Source organism: Balaenoptera physalus (assembly GCF_965194825.1).
Source record: "Balaenoptera physalus genome assembly, chromosome: 10".
NCBI lineage: Eukaryota > Metazoa > Chordata > Mammalia > Artiodactyla > Balaenopteridae > Balaenoptera > Balaenoptera physalus.
The window spans coordinates 17,140,482-17,158,232 of NC_138889.1; the positions used below are offsets into that span (position 1 = coordinate 17,140,482).

Here is a 17,751-nt window from a genome sequence, read left to right on the forward strand (position 1 = left end):
GATTCAGACTCCAAACACCGGCCTGCAGATTCTCTCCTCTTCCCCATGAGTCTTTGCCCTTTGCTCACTCACCAGTGTCCTGAGGAAGAAGGTTCTGGCTGCCTATGCACTGGACTTAGGAAAACACAGCATCAGCACCGCCTTAAATTTTATTTTTAACCCATAATTCATCTTGCTTCCAGCAGATTTATTTTCAGCATAGGGCCCGTGGGCTAGCACTCATTTGCATGCCTGATTCTGCTCTGGGGAGCTGAACATCTTAGGTGATTGTCCTGAGATGCAAGAATGCTCCCTGACCTTTTCTCATTTTCCTCTTCCCAATGCAGAGCCAGAATTGAGGTGCTGACTGCAAAAAAGGGGTGTCCGGAGTGGAGAGAAAGGACCTCAAAAAAAAGAGTATGGGGTGGGAGATGGGGGCTGCTTCCACCAAATGCAGGGGTCAGGCCTGCGACTCCAACCATCCTCCCTGCGATGTGATCTCGACTTGGTGGAGGAGCTACACCCACTCTTAACTTATTGGGCACGTGCTTGGGTGAGAGCATGGTGCTGGGAGCTGGGATTGGCGGTGGGATGGCAAGTGGGATTCCAAGACATTAGTCAGCCTTTGCCTTGCTTCAAAGTCACAATCTGGGGTGAGGAAAACGATTTCAAAACAAGTTTTTATAATTGATGGGATGAGTACAAAGTAAAAGTTTTGCACAAAGGTGTGCGGGGAGAGGAGAGCTCGTTAATCTGCCCAGAGGTGGGTCAGGGAAGGCTTTGTGGAGAACATGTGATTTGCATTAGGTCTCTGTGAGCCGAGACCTTGTAGGGATAGGGACATTCCAGGAGAGGGAACAGAACGTGTGTAAGTATGGAGGCCAGAGGGCAGATGATGAACTTGCGAAAAAACCTCTTTAATGTGGCTGAAATGTACAATGCACGAGAGCAAGTGGTGAAAGATGTGAGAAAGAAAGGTATTTCTGCCACTTTGAGAAGCTTATGGTCACCTCTCTGAATCTTTACACTCTGTCCACCTCTCTAAATAGACTCTCAGGACCTCGAGGAGAGGCACCCTGGATGGGAGGCTGCTGCCTTGCCCCTGTCCCTATCACTCCGGGCCCAGGTGGTGTGCGCAGTAGCCAAAGGAGCCCAGGCCTGTCTGGGCTGGGAGGCAGGGCCACCTGGAGTTGGAACAGACCCTCCCACATGTAGTTTGAAAGGAAGCATCTTGCAGCTCCGTCTAATTACAGGGTAAGTGAGCGGACCTCCCTCACGATTAATTTGCTGTGTGTCTTTATTGCCAGCAGAAGACAGATGACTCACAGAGGGTACTCCATATAGGCCTGCCAGTAATTGTCTTTATGACTTCATGAGCCTTTTATGGCCCCCGCTGGGAAAGGTGTTTTATTTTCCTTCTTTTAGTTCTCCATTTTCAGTCGGTAAATAACCATCTTCCTGGGAGCAGGAGGAATGTTAAGTCCGGGATCTAGGTGAAACCATCCCAACAAGAGAGGCCATGACCATGAGAATTGAGGCTGAAGGCAGAGGACAGAGGGAATGGGGACAAGGTGACTCACCCAAGAGGGTGTGGAGTGGATAATCCTCAACAGTGATTAATACGTACATCCTCAAAATTTAAAAATGAATAAATGTTTCTTTTCAGCAGATGTACTTTCTCAATGATGCTTGACTTAGATTAATGATAATGTGCGTTTATGTTTCCAAAGTACACACAGACCGCTCTGCTTGAAGGGTTGAGGGGAGGACGTGGGAGTGGGTGGATGGGGAGGAAATTTGCGGTGGCCCCCAAGACTGTTGAGTGGGAGAATAGCCACAAGGACATTATATTTAATTGTCATCCAGTCTCTCCCTATGCAAGATGGGCAACAGTCCGATCGTTGTTTAAACAGAATGAGAATGGGAGGTATTGCATCTCAGTGGTGCTCTGGTGCTGTCTCATAATGGCGTGCAAAAACGAACTGTTAAATTTTCAGGAATTCTGTGAGCTGTTTTACACTATGTTGGTAGCTTGCAATCAACCACAGTGGAATTATTTACACTGAGGCAATTGGCAAACCCAACAAAGTTGAACCCCACCCCCAGCCTCTGCTGGTTGTTAAACGTTTATCAGCTCACCACAGTGGTAGCGATCCTTTCCACTAGTGTTCGAGCGGTGGGGAAGGACCACTTGGCAGGAGAAAAATAATACAAGTTAACATTCACTGATCACTTACTATGTGCCATGCACTATTCTAAGCACTTCATGTATATAGTCATGAATCCTCTTAACAACTTTATGGGATTGATGTCATTCTTGAACCTAATACTCTACCCAGAAGGCTGAGACTTAGAGTCAGAGCCAGAGGAGATTATTAATCCATATCCCCATTCCCTGGTTTTTCAGAGGAGGAATTGACAGCCAGAGAGGGGAAATGACTTGGCCAAGTTCAGTGGCCTGGTGATGGGGCTACTGACTCCCCAGCCAGTGTCTTTTCTCCTGCTCTTATTCTTTTGGCTTGCCATGCCATAGCCCTGCCTCAGTCCAGGCAAGAGCTGAACCCAAAGGTTGGGAGCTGGGGCTTCCCTGGTGGCGCAGTGGTTAAGAATCCGCCTGCCAATGCAGGGGACACGGGTTCAAGCCCTGGTCCGGGAAGATCCCACATGCCGCAGAGCAACTAAGCCCGTGCACCGCAACTACTGAGCCCACGTGCCACAACTACTGAAGCCCGCGCGCCTAAAGCCCGTGCTCCACAACAAGAGAAGCCACTGCAGTGAGAACCCGCGCACTGCAACGAAGAGTAGCCCCCCGCTCGCCGCAACTAGAGAAAGCCCGCACGCAGCAACGAAGACCCAAAGCGGCCAAAAATAAATAAATAAAATAAATAAATTAAAAAAAGAAGGTTGGGAACTGACCAAAGGAGGCAGCCTCAGGCCCGAGTCCACGGATGAGCCTGGTGGGCTCCATTTGCAGTGTTCCTGCCGCCTCTGGCTGCTTGATAGAGGCTTGACTGCTCCCTGGTGCCCCAGCAACATCCTGAGCTGCCTTTCCTTCCACTCTGCCATTGTCTGAGCATCCCACTGGAAGTAATTCATACTTCAGTCTTTCAGCAACAACCATCTGGAATAACGAGAAAAAATAAATAAAAGTAATAAATCCAAGCCGGAGCTCTGCCTGTTAGCCTAGAGTCCTTAGCTATGGGGAAGTGGGGAAGGGGATAGATGGGCTGAAACTTTCACAGACAAATGATCACCCTGGAGAATTCACTGTTAACTGCACAGGGGTTCAAGTTAAGCCCAGCGGGGACAGGGGTTAGCCTCTGCAGCTTATTATGATGATTGCTTTTGGTGTGAAAAAGGTGGCCTGAGTCAAGGAAAAGAGACTCAAGATGAAAATCCCCTCAATTCTTAAACATATAGGTATATTCTAATGTAGACTGCATTCTAATATGGTAAACATTCCAATGTAGACTATAGGATCAGGTAGTCCCAGAGCTGAAGGGGCCTTCTAGAATGCTTTGCCTGCCTCCTAGCCTGGGAAACAAACTGTCTCCTGGGAAAAAGGAGGGTGTGAATGCTTTTCTGCAGAGCAGGGCCTTCCCAGGCAGGGGCAATGGAATGTTTTCCTACGTCCGAGTGTGTTGCCGGCAGATGGGGTGCTACAGAAGAAAGACAGGGGTTCTAGTTGTGCCACCTTGCACAAATAAATTCACCTCTTTGAGGCTCAGTTTCTTAATCCAAGTGGAGGTTTCGGAGTGTGTGGTCCCTTCCAGCTTACATTCTATATCCTAAACAAAAGGGAACATTTCAGAGATGGAATGACACACACACACACACACACACACACACACACACACACACACACACACAAATTGACAAATAGGGAAAGCTTTCAAAATCTCATTCAAATGATTGCTGGATTTGTCTATTAGTGAGATTTGTTTCTTTGCATGTGGTAATTGGTCTTGGCATTAATTAATCTGATTTCATTATATTCTCTTTAATTTGTCAAGATATCATTTTGCTATTGGGTGACAGAACACTTGGGAGGATTGTTAGAATCGGAATATATTTCCCCCCCTTTTAAAGTTCCTGGAGAAAAGTCGTTATCAATTAAGTTAATTTGCATACACATTAGGTTAATCGTTTTAAGTTTAGCCAAATTTGTGGAAATTTACATAGCAAATTGACCCTCCACATTTCACTTAAACATATGTAGCACACTGAATAGCGCATTTTGAGTTGCTAATGAAACTGAGGTTATTTTACACGCTTCTTTTAGTAAAAGAGGTCCAATTAGACCAAGTAATTTTTTATTTCATCCGTAATTGCAAAACAAATAAGCTTCCTGGCATTTTTTTTTTCTAGTGGCAGCATCACACGGATAGGGGCGTTAATAGGGAAGTCATGTTTTCCTAATTAAGCCCGGTTTGATTCCTGCTTACTGTTCTGGCGTCAGCCCTCTCCAGGCTTCTCCTAGGTACTCTTTTGCCTGAGTTGCTAAGCCTCCTGGTATACCTATTAATAGAAGACTCCCCCACAAGGAGCCAGCTGAATTAAAAAATGTAACTAGGAAGGCAGGGTGGGAATTTTGACAGATTTGTTTTTAAATTTTTTTTTAATACCAGAGAAGAGAAGGTTGAATTCAAAAGGGGTCTTGGTTCTCTCCATCAGGGGAAGAAAAGAGAGAAAAATAGCTTTTGCTCTCCCCCAGAAAAGAAGCTGGCACAACATATTGGTGGTGTTTCAAAAGTGACTCCAGGGGCTAGCTTGTTCAGTGTTGGAAAATTGGCTGCCATCTCCCCCTCCAGGACGATGGAGCGGTGAAGAGCTTATAGTGATGTGGGAGAGTTGCAAAAAAATGGGATCTGGGATCCCTCTGGCTTTGCTGAGGGTAGAAGGAGGTGGGAGTTGGGAATGACAGATGCGTTGGGAGGATGTTGGGATAGTTATACAGAAACTGTGCTCCTACTGTTTCTCCCCAGCGACACAGAGGAGCTTGACCTTCTGTCCAGTGCTGGATCTTTTTTTTCTTCTAGCGCAGAGGATGTTTCTGGATTGCAGAGGAGGACACTGGCATGGATGGTAGGGAAGACAGATGGATCAGATGGGATCAGAAAAGGGTGCTGTACCTTCAGCATGGAGTCAGCAGACTTGGGTTCCAGTCTTGGCTAAAGATTGCAAGAAGTGCCCACCATCCTTCACTCCTCCCTGTGTCCCCAACTCTTGCAGTGTGACATTGCAGCTCTCCTCATCCAGAGGTGGAGTCTACTTCCGTCCTCCTTGAACCTGGGCTGTCCTGTGACTTGCTTGGGCCGATAGGATGTGGTGGAAGTGATCCTGTGCCAGCCCCAAGCTTAGTCCTTAGAAGGCTTGCCTGCCTCTGTTCACTCCCTTGGAACCCTGCTGCCACCCAGACCAGTTGGTTGAGATGGTGAGAGACACGTGGCCCAGTTGTCTCCATTATCCAGCTGACAGTCAAAACCCAGAAAGAGAGCCGCCTCGCTGACCTGCAAGTGGTCTCAGGTTACATGAAGCATCCCAACTGAGCCCACCTAAATTTCTAGTCCGCAGAATTGTGAGCTAAATAAGTGGTTGTTGCTTTTAGGCCCTTAAGTTTGGGGCTGATTTGTTGAGCGGCAATACTGGTTGTGATCATTACCCACTTGTGTGTTCTTGGGAAAATTCATTTCCTTGTCTGAGCTTCAGCCTCCTAAGTCTGTAAAACCAGTTGGGATGAAAGGATCCCTAAATTTTGTCCAGCTTTAGAAAGCTCCCAAATACCATGGTGCTGGATCTGACAGCCTGACATTTCCCCAGAAGGGACTCCAGGTAAGGCACTCTCGCTGGGCAGTAGCACACCAGGGGAAATTAGTTTATCAGCTCCTCTCAAGATGAGAAGAGGACATAGTACGTGTAAGGAGGAAAGAGAGCATTGTCTGCCTTGGGACAAAGAACGGGAACTGGGAACCGTGTTGGGGCTCTGGAACGGGATATGGTGAAGAGGTGCTGTGTGTGCATGTGAGGTTTCTGACCGCCTGGACGTCAGTGGAGGGAGTGTGCTTTGAATAAGCATGAGTTTGTTGACAGTAGTTATGCAGCATTGGCCCTGGAGCCTCATCAAGGGAGAGCACCCAGCCTGTGGGCTGCAGGCTCAGTCACAGGCCCCAGAGGCCCATGGCCACAGGTCAGTGTGGGCTGGTGCAGGAAGTGCCCAGCTAGCCTGTCTATCTATCTATCCATCTATCCATCTATCTATCTATCTATCTATTTATTTATTTATGGCTGTGTTGGGTCTTCGTTTCTGTGCGAGGGCCTTCTCTAGTTGTGGCAAGCGGGGGCCACTCTTCATCGCGGTGCGCGGGCCTCTCACTATCGTGGCCTCTCTTGTTGCGGAGCACAGGCTCCAGACGCGCAGGCTCAGTAGTTGTGGCTCACGGGCCCAGTTGCTCCGCGGCATGTGGGATCTTCCCAGACCAGGGCTCGAACCCGTGTCCCCTGCACTGGCAGGCAGATTCTCAACCACTGCACCACCAGGGAAGCCCCCCAGCTAGCCTTTAGAACTGGTTTCTCAACTTTGTTTCATTACCGTACATGCAGATGCCGGTTGCATACAAGACACTTGTGCGGCATGCCTGAGTTGCGCGGCTCTACCTTTCCCTTTGCCATTCGAGAATACGCTTTGTGCAACAGTTGAGAATGAGAGGTGCAGGGCTTATCTTATATAATCAAGGCTAGTATTTGTGAAATAAATGAGTGAATAAATGAATGAATATGATTTCATGGATAAGCTTGAATCCACCCTGACTTAATCAATTTATTTGCAAAATTCAATTTTTTAATTACTTGGAATACATTACTTCTGAAATCTCTCTCAACTGATAGAGATCTGTGGGTTGAGACGTTCTCCTTTAGAAATATCCCATTGTAGGCAATTCCACGTACAGGGTTGGGGCCCAGGATAGGTCTGACTTTTCCCTGCTCTCCTGAATTTCTGGAAACCCAACCAACCCATGTGTTTCTCTTGTCCTGGCCACGCCTAGGCTCAAGCTGGTCTCCCTTTCCCACCAGACTTTGCTGCTGAAGTCCCAGCATTCTTTGCGCTCAAGCAGGACTGACTCATGGCAGAATCTGGTACTTCTCTCTGAGTTTCCCTGATGCTAAGGAAGAGAGGACAGGCACTCAGTTGAGCACAGCCACTATGGTCAAATGCTTGAGCTGGCATCTTTTTTTTTTTTAAATTGGGATATAGTTGACTTACAAGGTTGTGTTAGTTTCAGGTGTACAACAAAGTGAATCAGTTATACACGTACATATATCCACCTTTTTTTTTTTAAGATTTTTTTTTCCCATTTAGGTCATTACAGAGTATTGAGTAGAGTTCCCTGTGCTATACAGTAGGTCCTTATTAGTTATCTATTTTGTGTATAGTAGTGTGTATATGTCAATCCCAGACTCCTAATTTATCCCTCCCCTGCCTTTTCCCCTGGTAAACATAGGTTTTCTTTTCTACATCTGTGACTGTATTTCTGTTTTGCAAGTAAGTTCATTTGTACCATTTTGCGCTGGCATCTTGATATCAGAAGCTCAAGGCATCTCTAGGTGGGGAGTGACTAGAGCAGGGTGCTGGGCCAATTGGAAGTCCTGGGTGGCTGGGAGCAGGGATGCAGGGGAGAAAGTCATATTTTGTTTTGGTTTCCTCTCACCTTCCCTTTCAGCACCGCTCACCCCTTTACAGTCCTTTCCCCTCTCCTACCACGCCCCAGGCTGCCATGGTTCTATGGCATCTTTGTACCCACACCACTGGCTTATGATGTAATTCTCGTGTCTGTTTCCTATGACTGATTACATGGCTGGAGGGAAAGGACCACACTTATTCATCTTGGTATCCACCCAGAGCCCAACAGACTGCCTTGCCCACAGAGTTTAACACGTGTTAAAAGTGAGCGAGCTATTTCCGAGCAGAGGGGGCTGGCTAACATCCTAGAGATCCCACACCATTGGTGCCCCCTTCTCTGTGTAAATGCAGAACTCTCCTTAGGTGGCAGAGACCTTATGTGAGGGGCAAATTCTAGAGCCAGGCAGGGAGCATGCATGTATGAACTTGTCAGTGTCACACAGGCGGGGATGAGAATGATGTGGGTAACTGGGGTACGTGTGCTCTGCCTAAGACATCTAGATCCACTTCTTTCAAAAACACTTCTGGCAGAAAAAGCATGTCTGAGATCTCCCATGTGTGACTGCTGCTTCAAGGTCAAACCTTAACTCTCCATCTCTGGGGAAACAGTGACTTTGCTAGAGTTTTGCCAGCAGCTGCAAGGCCGGGTGGCACAGCGTGGACTTGGAGTCAAAAGATGAGTATTGGTCTTGACTCTACCATGATTAGCTGTATGATATCCAGGGCAGGCATTTCAAATCGTTGTGCCTCAGTTTTCACATATGCAGAATGGGTGTGCGAATGACAAAATAAAAAAGGTGAATGCACATTGTAAAATGTAAAAATTTCAATAAAAGGCAGGGCATTGCTCTTAGGGTTCTTCGTAGAACCCTCTATGGCTTCTCCTTTTAGAAACTGCCCTGCCCTGATCTTGTCATCAGTCAAGGACCAGTCAGGGTTCAGCGTGCCACCCTCCATCTCAGCCCCGCCCCTTATTCCCTTGCTGATCCAGGAGCAAAGTAGAAAATGGCATTTCTGAATGAGGCTGACAGTTCACCAGGCACAAAAACCCACCCAGTTGTGACTCAGAGTTTTGGAGGCACAGATAGAATTAAGGAAATGTTAATGTATTCGCATGGCTTTGCCTCCTGCCTACAAAGGCATAAGCAGTAAGGAGGGAGGATGGGGTGGGAAAGGGGACAGAGAGATGGGGAGTCATGCTGTTGGGCTCTGGGGGTGGGGGCTGGTGGAGACTGCAGGGTCCCAAGGCTGCCTGGCTGCCGCAGCTGGGCCTGAGATCCCCAGGGGACAGGGAGGGATGTGCTGGCATCTGGTCTCTGCCAAGCGAGTCCGCTGCCCAGAATGCAGTAGCAGCTTGGGCACAGGGCTAGAGCAGAGGGGCCCTGGGGTGCATGCGTGTGCCCACGCAGGGGATGGAGGTGTGGGGGGATGTGAGCTGGATAACCCAGAGCTGTCTGCCTTGGCGCTGTGGCTTGTCAATGGCAAACAGCCGTTTAGAATCAACGTCTTTTCCAAATGAGGCCCCTGAATGTTGTATGCTTAATAAGATCTATCTGTCTATCTGCGCATTTATGCAGGGAGCTGGTTCCCCAGGGCACAGCAGCCAGTATGCTACCTCAGCGTGGAACAATCCCCTGGGAAGCTGCTTCTTTTTCTCCCCCTCCTGTGGGGGACTCCGGGACTGAGCCCTAAGGGGCTGGGTTGAGTGGCTGCCAGTTTGATGGGTGTTTGTAGAGGTACCTTGTATCACTGGCTCTGTTACTTCACTTTTCATTTCTGAATGCCAGTATCTGTTGTAGCATTTGCCAAGCACTGACTGGGTGCCATTGAGGGCGTCAGAAAGACAGTCCCATCTCCTAGGTTCACAGACGACCTGTAAACTAGACCTGTGACCCCTGCAAAAGCTTTCCCATCCACTACCTAGTATCTGGCTGTGGGAGATGCCCAATAAATGTTATTATCAGAAACAGATGCTCTCCGTAATATCCAGCCAGACTCAGGAGTGGTCTTTGTTCAGTTCAATTATGGGTCCGCTAGGGGGACCCCTAGGCACCACTCATAAGTATGGTGGCTGGACCTCTGGGTTCCAAGGGCGAAGGATGCTCCAGAATTGGTGCAGGGGCGGCTTGCTCGTAGAGCAGGGGTTGTCAAGAAATGACATGGCATGCTTGTACTGGGGAGCTTCCGTCTTGTCCCTCCCTCTGACAACCTCAGCATCGTCCAACTGAACCCCCAGAGGAAGGGCCCAATATAGGGGCAGTGACCCCAAGAAAAGAGACCCTGTGAAGAGATTGGAAGCTCTGGGAGAAGAGGCCCAGCCAGGAACATTGGGCATGGGCTTTGAGCAATCCCAGGTGGGGCTCCTCCTGGCTTGGAGAGGCTGGGAAACGTTTCAAACGTTACTCGTCAGGAAAAAGCACTGATTCTCTCTTGCTTTCTCTGCCCTCTCCTCCCCTTCTCAGGCCTTGAATGTTTTAAATGCCAGTCTTCATGGTTTGATGGAGAATTTTACACTAATGCAGAGTATTACCTAGTTAATTTGACTAGAATAGACAGTGATTTTACACGGTGAGGCTGTTGCCTCCTGAGCTAACAGTTCCATTACCGTGGGCTGGGCTGCCTGCTCCCCTGGAATCTGATGAGCTAAGGGCCTTCTACACATGGGCTTCCTGGGAGCCCCCAGGAGGCTGGAGAGCAGGAGGGGGGAAGCAAAGCGCTGGGTTTGTTCATTCACTCCTTCAGCCATTCACTCACTTATGATTGTCTTCCTTTACTCAATAACTGACTTATTCATTATGTCTTAAGTCCATTCATTTCATTCCTTCCTTCAACAAGCTTTGAGCCTGGCCTGTGAGGTGCCCGACCTAGTGGTAGGTCTTGGGGGTACAGAGATGCAAAGCCCATCCCTTGCCTGCACAGTTAGGCCAAGAAGCATGGTTGCAAACAGCTAAGGACACCGCAATGGGCCAAAAATCAATCCAAAGCACTGTGGGAGCCCGAGGAGAGGCTGGCTGCTTGGTGGTGGGGCGGGGCTAAGGCCGACTCCACAGATGGGTGAAACCTATCTGACCCGCAAGGTCTTCCATCAGGCAAGCATATTAGGAGGTCGACTTGGCAATGGGATCAACGGCTGGGTACAAAGAAATGATAAGAAAACCACACTAAAGAGGGACACCAACACCTGGGCTTCTTCAGGGCTTGTGAAGAGGCACATCTGGTACTGTCATACCCCCTCACCACACCCCAGTGTCCAGTATCCCAGGCTATGGAAAAAGAGAGAGGGGAAACCACCGGTTTAGTGGAAGCTGTTGTGACATCGTCTCTCCCTCCCCCAAGCCACGTGAGGGAAGCTCTCAGGGCATTGTTCATGGAGGCTGGGAGGGCCAGTAAGAAGAGGGATGGAGATCTCACTCCCAGGCTGAAGGAGACATCCTAGTGCTTTGGATGGAGCTGAGGATGGAGGGCATTCTTGGGACAGCTTGACTTGTGTTCTCTTCCTGCTTCTTTCCTGGAGATGTCTGAAGTCGGGGTAGGGGAGATGGGAAGTGAGGAACAGGATGGCTTGTTGAAACAGCTTGGGTGAAGGCCAGAAGGAACTGTGGCATAGGGAAGAAAATGGAAGAGTCTCCCCTCCATCCTAATTCTCTCTATCTCTCTGGGGGTACCAAAGAAAACCCAGATCTCACGGATGTGAAAGAGCCAGGTCTAGAGGAGAGGCAGGTGCTCTGGGGCTGTCTGCTATATGAAGAGATAGCCCTCCCAGAGAGGGTCCTTGGGGGATAGGCCACTGGTGGGGGCCTAAGGTAACCATGGCTCCCTCTTCCTGACATGATCCTCGGCACCTAGCTGGCCAGTGAAGCCAACACGGATCTAAGACAGCCATGGTGCCTACATATGGGCGGAGCCACCAGCAGGAGACGGAGGCAGGCTGAGTTGTTAGGGACCAAGGCCCTCCCTACGGGGTCAGGCTGCCTGTCATGCACTATGGCTCCAGCCCTCTCTCCTAACCCCCTCCCTGTCCCTAGCACCAAAGGACCCAGATCCAGGGAAATGAACAGAAAGTTAGAGTATCTGTTAATGAGAGACTCCAGAGAACTGATGAAAGTTATGGCTAGAAAAAAAAAAGTGTTGTATTTATGCTCCAGTGAGTATTAACTGTTTAATAAACAACCAGTGAAACAAAGAAAATGGGGAAAGACATCCCAGGCAGAGGTAACCACGAGAACAAAATCACAGAGGGGTGTGAGCACATGGCAGGAGAGTCTGAGGGGTCTGGTGAGATGACTGGGTAGGTGATGGGACAGGCGAGGGTGGAGCGCGGGAGGCTATCCTGTGCTCTCGGAAAGAACCTGAAAATGATTTGAGAGGTTCTGGCCCCTGGGCAGTATCAGGTGGCCAGCTAGCCTCAACCCTTCCAGCTCACAGTTTCCAGGAACAACGCTCCTCTGGGCAAGGGGAGAACGTTACCTGGGCCCTGCACTTCAAAGGTCCCAATTACTCACCCTCCAATCCCCACACTAGTACATTTATTAAAGGACACGTGGGTGCCTCTGTTAGTGCGTTCCAGGGCTCAGCCCTGGCTGTAGCCCTAAGCATCCACTCTCATGACTATCACGGTGCAGCCCCAGGGAAATGCTTCTCCCTGTCTCTTGCCCTCTGTTCTTGAAACAGAAGGCAGCTGGGTTAGAATGACCCGAAGCTTGGTGGGTTGTACTGTTGCCCACATCAGGAGACAGTGTTTTGGGGTGGGGGGGTGGGGAAAACATGCATTTAAGCAGCGAAAGTGCTTAAATATAAGACCAGTTAATTAACTTGTCAAATCTTTCCTCTCAGCACGGTGCGATAGATTCTTTCATCATCAGGTATCCAGAATGCTGAGCGTCCATTTTCTCGTTTTCTTTGTGTTCAAATTCAAATTCGTGGAGGTATTTACTAATTAGTGTGGTATTTGCAGTAGCTGCACGTAAAAGTGCAGAAACATTTTGCAATATTAAACAACTCACATTTCTCTTAAATTTGTGTATATGTAGGTCTAGATATAACATGCACGCAGTGTGATACGGATTCTCTACATTACTGTGTGGATCTAGATATTGCTATAAGAACAGTGGTGAAAATGAACTATTTTATGTCTTCTGAAGTGATAATTTGTCATATGTGGCCACATTATCATGTTTGAAAAATAAGTAAAATTCAATGCTCATTTCTGAATACATGGAAGTGTGGCTTTAAGAATTCTATTGCCATTTCCAACTTCTCCTGCCTCAGCAGAGAAGTTTTTCCAAATTGAAGTTAATAAAAAAAAAACGATCTAAGAATGACAATGACTCAAGAGATGCCTAAGTTGGCACTGATCTCAATAGAACACAAATTATGTGAACATCTTGATTATAACAACATAATTAAGGATTCTGTTTAAATAAAGGCAAGAAAATTAATTTTGGAGTAAATATTCAGTAGTTTTTGAATTATTTTATCTTTGTTTTGTTACTCATACAAACGCTGTCGGCACTCAAACGTGCAATAATAATTAAATTCGTCTATCTTTGATATTTGCCAACTTTCAATAACATGAAAAGAAATCCATGGTTTTCCACTGATATTTTTGACTTTGTCATCATGAAGGTGTACTTGTCAAGGGAGGTGGGCAAGCATATTTTACCAAACAGTTTGTTATCTTAATTTGTACCTTTTAAATATTTAGACCTAAGTTTTGTTGGCCTCTGTTGCCATGGGCTCCCCCAAGGTTAGGAGAGGTTCTGCTCATCTCCTGTGACAATCTTGGTTGACTTCTTCCAATCTCAGCCTTTATACTGACATCGTAGCCCTTGAAGGCACAGGGAGAAGGTTGGGCAAATGGTTGTAAACCTTAGCAGGAAAAGCACTGGGGTTTAAAGATTTTCTTGTCCTACCGTGTCATGTTAGTGGTGAAGAAATTGAGTTAGAGAGAGAGACGAAGTATCTTGCCAAGGTCACATGGTGACTGAAGCACTTGGAGGCCCTGGAACAGGGACCGTCTACCGAGCCAGTAGGCAGGGGGAGGGATGGAGGGAAGTTTGGACAAAACACTTGCACCTCAGCAGCCCCCCAAGGCTTTCGTGCCTTCTAGCTTGTGGTGCTGCACAGAGTTAGTGCAGAGCGAGGGTGTGGGAGGGTGGCCCTTTCGGTGCCTGCCGCCTACATGACTTCTCGGTGGCATTGCTGACGATGGAGGGAGAGCTGAGATATGCCCTAGCCCTTTCACTCACCTCCTCTCTCCAGGTCTCAGTTTCCCCCCATCGTAGAAGGAGCAGCTAGACAGGATGATCTCTACGATACCCTCCAGCCCCGACATCCTATGTCTGTGTGATTTCCCAAAGGCTGCAGGTTGGTGGAAGCCTGAGGCCTGGATTTGGCCTCAATCCATGTTTCTCCATTTCTAAAACCACATGCACTTGCTGGAACACTAACTCCATCTGGCCTTGATTCGCTTCCTCCTGATTTTACTCCCTGCTGGAAAGCACTGCCTCCCACCCGAGGCACCTCAGGGAGCTGCTCTCACCAGCTCCCTGTTTTTTCTCCCCTGAGGCTTAGCAAGTCAAGCATTGCCAAGAGCTCCCTTCCTTCTGCCCCAGCAGAGAGGAGCAGCCACTGGGTGTGCAGACTTTTCCCTCCTTCCTTTGGGGAGGCTGGCAGGAATCACCAGCTTCCCTCCCACAGGTGCCTGGGGTCCTCTCACCCTCCTTGGCCTGCCGCTATCTCTCCAGGAAGTTCAGCCTTTGGAAGCTTTGCTCCCTCTTTACAACTGCATCTCCTGCTTGCCCACTTCCGCCCCAAGTTCCTACTAACATCTGTCCTCTTGCTCGTCTTCTTCTCTTCCCTTCAGGCAGGAGGCAGTAGAGTATATCACTTGAGAACATGTCTGACATAGAGAACAGACTTGTGGTTGCCAAGGGGGAAGGGGTGGGGGAGGGAAGGATTGGGAGTTTGGGATTAGCAGGTGCAAACATAATATATAGGATGGATAAACAACAAGTTTCTACTGTATAGCACAGGGAACTATATTCAGTATCTTGCGATAAACCATAATGGAAAAGAATATGAAAAAGAATGTATGTATATGTATAATGGAGTCATTTTGCTGTACAGTAGAAATTAACACAACACTGTAAATCAACTATACTTCAATAAAATAAAAAAAAAAAGAACATATCTGAGTCTGAATCCAGCTCCCCTATTTATGTGGTGAGACTTTCTCTTAGATTTTCTCATCTGTCAATTGGGCACAATCCCTACCTAACCTGGCTGTTGTGAAGCAGAGTACCTGGTACACAGGAATAACCAGTGTCTGTTGGTCTTTGATCTAAGAACATTTGTGAAACACTTTGTTTATGTTCATTACTTTCCCCAGGTTTCCTGTAGATTTTTATGAATATCCCCCCACCTTTTTCTTAGTTTCTAAATAAGATGATCTGAGTCTCCATCCCACACCCCTCTGGAGAGTCACTCTCCCCAGTAGTTTGAGGATTCTCGGGGTGGCCCCGTGCTCCGCTGGTTACTGGTGGTTCTGAATTCCTGTCCTTGACTCAATTCTGGAGTCCCCTCTTGATATCATGCTTTCCGCTGTTTTTTGCTGCCTGCCCAGATTTGCCCACACGTGATCAAAGGCCTCTTCCCTTCCCAAGACACCACTAGTGCACATCGTGTTATGAGTGACAATTTTTATAGGACTTTTGGGAACAGAGGTGGATTATAGGTACCAGAAGATAAGAAAATATTACAGTTGAATATTATATGCTGTTGTTCACAAAGCCACAGAGTTTGCTGAGTAGAATGAAGGGAAGTTGGGCCCGGGGGAGGCATTCCAAGCAGAGGGCAGGGGCTGGGCAAAGATCCTGTGTGGCCCACTGTGGCAGTCTACTAGCTCGTCACTAAGCCCACGGCCTCCTGGGCACCCTGCTCTTCCTTGGACATTATGTGTGACGTGGGGCTGAGGTGCCGTCACTAAAACAGGAGTGGGAGTGACGTGTGCTTCTCTCCACCTGGCCCATGAAAACCTTCCTGTACACTCCTTCTAGCCCTTTTCCCTTTGGCCAACTGCAGTGGTGACCCCAGCAACGCCTAGGAGGATGTATGTTGAGATGGCAGAGGTGCCGGTACCCTGTGTCTGAAAGAAATGAAAGAAGAGCTGCTCTCACCAATCAGGAACATTCATTTTGTCCTGCCGCGTGAGTGAGGCATATAGTTCTTGAGTTTGAGCTATTATACGTTTGGGGGTCTATTTGTTTTAGCAGTTAACATTACCCGAGCTAATATACATCCAAACCTCTTTCTTCTTTAAACTCATCATGCTTGCAATTACTTGAGTAAGATCAACCTTCCTCGGTAGAGTCTATGCTACACAGGGCAGGAATCATGCCTTTCAGTCATCTTATCCCCCATGTGTCTCATCAAATGGAACGGAAAAGATGTTCGGGGAGGCGCTGCATAGTGCCATCTGGGGATGTGTGGAGAAGCGTTGCTTTGCTTCCAAGGCTTGTTCTTGCCGTATTGCTCCTCTTCAGGCCATACTCCTGCCCTGGCCCTACACTGTAGTCTCATTCTGTCTTTCGAATTTAGCCTACGCTCTTAGTCTCACTGTTTACATGACAGGAGCCCAAAGCTTTGCCTTAGTGTTCAATTTCCTATGATGCCGGGAAGGGCATGGACCTGCTTCCTCCTGTTTTCCGCTGAGCCCAGCCAGTTCTGGAGAACTGTCTTATATCACAACAATCACTGATTAACACTTGTAGAGCAGATAGAATTAAAATGCCAAGGTTTGAATCCTGGCTCCACCCACTTATTAGTTGTTCGAACTTTGGGAATTTATGTATGGTAATCTCTCTGTGCCTTAATGTCCTCATCTGAATAATCAGGATACTAATAGGACCTGTCTCATAGGATTACTGTGAGGACTGAGTGAACGGTGCTTGGCACATAGTACGTGCTCAATACATATGGTTCTTGCCTTTTCCAGGTCATAAAGCTGTTTCACAAATTTCAACCAATACTCCTCCTTCAACTTTAGGAGAAATCCATGATAGGTAACATGGCCACTCAACACATTCAGATTCAGATAATATTATTGATGAGTTCAAGTCTTCATGCCAGTTTTTCACATAAACCAGATGGAGAAACTATGCCCAGAAAGGTTACATACAAGAGTTGCCAGTGAGTGTTAGAATGGGACTCAAACTCAGGACTAAATCCCCATGCAGTTAGCCTGTTTGATATCCAGCTGCTCAAGACAGCAGTGCCAAAGGCATCACAGAGAAAGACCTTTATGTCCCAGGCAGAGTCCTCAAGACACACACACGTGCAAACCAGCATCTCTGGACATCTCTGGGTTCACTGGCCAGGTGGTCTCAGTGGTGCTCTGTCACTGACCAGTGTCCAGCTCATGTCGGTGTTCTGCCCATCTGCAGAATGTTTCTCTTCCACACAGGCCCCAGACCGTTACTTCAAAGTGGGTTTCTGCCCTTATACCTAGCATCCTGATGTCACCTTCCGTTTTTCTCCATTGGTCTGCCTTCCCTAGTTAAAGCCACACATTCCGAACTTTCCTGACTTCTCTTCCTCCATGGAACCCGTTCTGGGTCCCAGTTTTTTCCATTGACCCTGATAAGTGACAACGAAACTGATACCCGGGTTCCTGCAATTTGTTAGGAGAAACTAAGGGGGAAGTAGTGAGTCACCCTACTAAATGACCAGTTGGCATTTAGCACATGGCTCTGGGTGGGTGGACCAGGCAAGATGGTCTTCACAGAGAAGCCTTTCCAAGAGCCTGCCTCAGCCCATACGGCCACAGACTGGGCTGGCCCCCCTACCACTCACCCTTCAACTCATGTCCCACCTCTCCCATTGGGGTGTCAAGGGGCAGACACTTCCCTGACTGAAGATTCAGATCCTCATCAGCCTCTCACCTGCGCACTTCCCAGACTCCTGCCAGCTCCCTGGTGCGGCCTGTCGGGCCAGCCCACCGTCTCCTTGCAAAGGCTTCTGGGGAGGGTGCCGCTCCAGCAGGAAACAGCTGCTGTGGTTAATCCATTTTCTCTGTGCATTTGCAAGATACATAA

General features: G+C 48.1%; 1 protein-coding gene across 3 annotated transcripts in view; it reads left to right on the forward strand.

The window, feature by feature from the left end:
* Positions 1–17,751, forward strand: part of LOC309637082 (uncharacterized protein) — a 116,882-nt gene that overhangs the window by 85,464 nt on the left and 13,667 nt on the right. The window contains exon 2 of one of the 3 annotated variants that reach the window (XR_014250390.1): positions 327–6,198. The exons of the other annotated variants lie outside the window; for them this stretch is intronic. The gene's annotated coding sequence lies outside the window, so the exon portion shown is untranslated. Of the gene's footprint in view, positions 1–326; positions 6,199–17,751 lie in introns of those variants that run through there. 3 annotated transcript variants of the gene reach the window in all.